Below are 2,500 nucleotides of genomic sequence, written 5' to 3'. Positions count from 1 at the left end.
GCTACCAACCAGACATCGCACGAACACTTCTTCACTCTACTGCGGAAGGTATCCTTTGGACAAGCACTCTTGTCATGGATGCTGCCTTAGAAGTAAGTTGCAGCAAAGAACCACGACTACATCAATGTATGACCCACAACTAGAATCGCTACATTACTACCAGCCAACATTCAGTATGACTGAGTGCAGAAACAGACGAAATGAAATAAAGGCCACATTATCAATACAACAACTCTCCTCACCAGCAGAGATTGAACTTATACATCTGCCTTTTGAAGCTGCCGTACCACCCGCACTTCAACATACTGAGGCTATTACCACACCACAGGCAGTCATTAATGGGCCTTTGGATAATCGTGTATCAACTCCCGCATGCAAAGACACGTGGAGGAGTTCTAGAGTAAGGATGGCCGCCTACCTCGATGATTATGAGTGACACACACTGCAACATTGAGATAATTGCTATATAAAATTATACTTTATGAAAAGAGTAAAAAGAAAGATGGGGAAAATGTGATGAAATTTTACTCAGTTAATTGTTTTTGTCTGTTTCAGTTATCTATTGTCAGGAAATATTATTATTATCATTATTATTATTATTACTTGCTAAGCTACAGCCCTAGTTGGAAAAGCAGGATGCTATAAGCCCAGGGGCCCCAACAGGGAAAATAACCCAGTGAGGAAAGGAAACAAGGAAAAATAAAATATTTTAACAATAAAACTGAAATAAATATTTCCTATATAAACTATAACAAGAGAAATTAGATAGAATAGTGTGCCTCAAGCAAGAGAACTCTAACCCAAGACAGTGAAAGACCATTGGTACAGAGGCTATGGCACTACCCAAGACTAGAGACTAATGGTTTGATTTTGGAGTGTCCTTCTCCTAGAAGAGCTGCTTACCATAGCTAAAGAGTCTCTTCTACCCTTACCAAGAGGAAAGTAACCTCTGAACAATTAGTGCAGTAGTTAACCCCTTTGGGTGAAGAAGAATTGTTTGGTAATCTGTGTTGTCAGGTTTATGAGGACAGAGGAGAATTTGTAATGAATAGGCCAGACTATTTGTGGTATGTGTAGGCAAATGGAAAGTGAACCGTGACCAGAGAGAAGGATCCAATGAAGTACTGTCTGGCCAGTCAAAGGACCCCATAACTCTCTATCGGTATTATCTCAACTGGTGGCTGGTGCCCTGGCCAGCCTACTACCTAATAGATCAAGAACATTCTTGTTAACGTTCATTGATTCCTACATAAAAAAAATTATTTCAGTAAAATTTTGGCAAAAGTAAATACCATCGCCTGTATAATATATGTATGAAAGAAATTTTAACCATGTTGTACACATAACGTAAAAATACACCAATGTGCTTTGCTGTAAAATGTCTGACGTAAGAGCAATAAACTGCACTTTATTGAAATGTCAATTCATCAAAGTTATGCACAGTAAAGTCAATATTATAGCAAATCTGACAAATTTTCTTTAAAACACCGTAGAGAAATGTTTTAGTTTTGATAATGTCAATTTCTATCTTGTTATTTTTCTTATTCTGCTTGATGTTGATGAATAACAACTATCAGCTTTAAATTAATAACAAAATTAACATCTTAAAATGAAAACTAAGAAAGTATTTAGGTAGAAAATCATTAAAAGAATGTTTTACATTTTTCATCAGGTTTCTTTGCACAACTCCTGACATAGCCCACAAATCATTGGCAAATCCCATGTATCGTACATTGGATGACAAGAAAAAACTACATATATATCTTTAAAGCTACGTTTAGAGAATATTTTTTACAGATAGGTATATCACACCGCGGAGGTAGCAGCAGTAGGGGATTCAGCATTATGAAGCTTCATCTGTGGTGGATAATGTGGGAGGGTGGGCTGTGGCACCCTAGCAGTACCAGCTTAACTCGATTGAGTCCCTTGTTAGGCTGGAGGAACGTAGAGAGTAGAGGTCTCCTTTTTGTTTTGTTTCATTTGTTGATGTCGGCTACCCCCCAAAATTGGGGGAAGTGTCTTGGTATATGTATGTATGTATATCAGTCTTTTACCAAACGCCATAATTCAATTAAATCATCTTGAAATTCATGACTAGCAAGGATTTTCAATTTAACTTTCGCATAAGACATGATGCAAACTAGCTCAGGCATAATTCTCTCTTATCTTGTATACAACCATTACAAATGCAGCCACTTCTAGTTCACCGCAGGACAAAGGCCTCAGACATATTCTTAGTTATTTCTGTTGTATATTGTTATAATTTTAACACAATGATGAAATACACATTTCCGGCTTCATTTAACACCAGAATGTTTACGGTCAAAATGGAAACTTAATATTTGGTTCAAAGAAAAATACCGATAGCGCAAGTGTAATGAGTCAGTGAGAAAAAGTGCAATTTAAAACCCAAAAAAGTATGGATATATAAATTATGTTATACAAAAAGAGGATATTTTAAAAGTGCATGCTGCAGGGTGTTAACCATCATTTGCTTAAT

The 2,500-nt window shown here is 36.6% G+C and overlaps 1 protein-coding gene across 1 annotated transcript in view; it reads right to left on the bottom strand.

The window, feature by feature from the left end:
• LOC137643781 (uncharacterized) overlaps positions 1–2,500 on the bottom strand; it is a 213,883-nt gene that overhangs the window by 190,373 nt on the left and 21,010 nt on the right. The gene's annotated exons all lie outside the window — the stretch shown is intronic.

Source organism: Palaemon carinicauda, chromosome 1, assembly GCF_036898095.1.
Source record: "Palaemon carinicauda isolate YSFRI2023 chromosome 1, ASM3689809v2, whole genome shotgun sequence".
NCBI classification, from domain to species: Eukaryota; Metazoa; Arthropoda; class Malacostraca; order Decapoda; family Palaemonidae; genus Palaemon; species Palaemon carinicauda.
The sequence above is the reverse complement of the archived record's forward strand: the minus strand, read 5'-3'. Positions and strand labels throughout refer to the sequence as shown.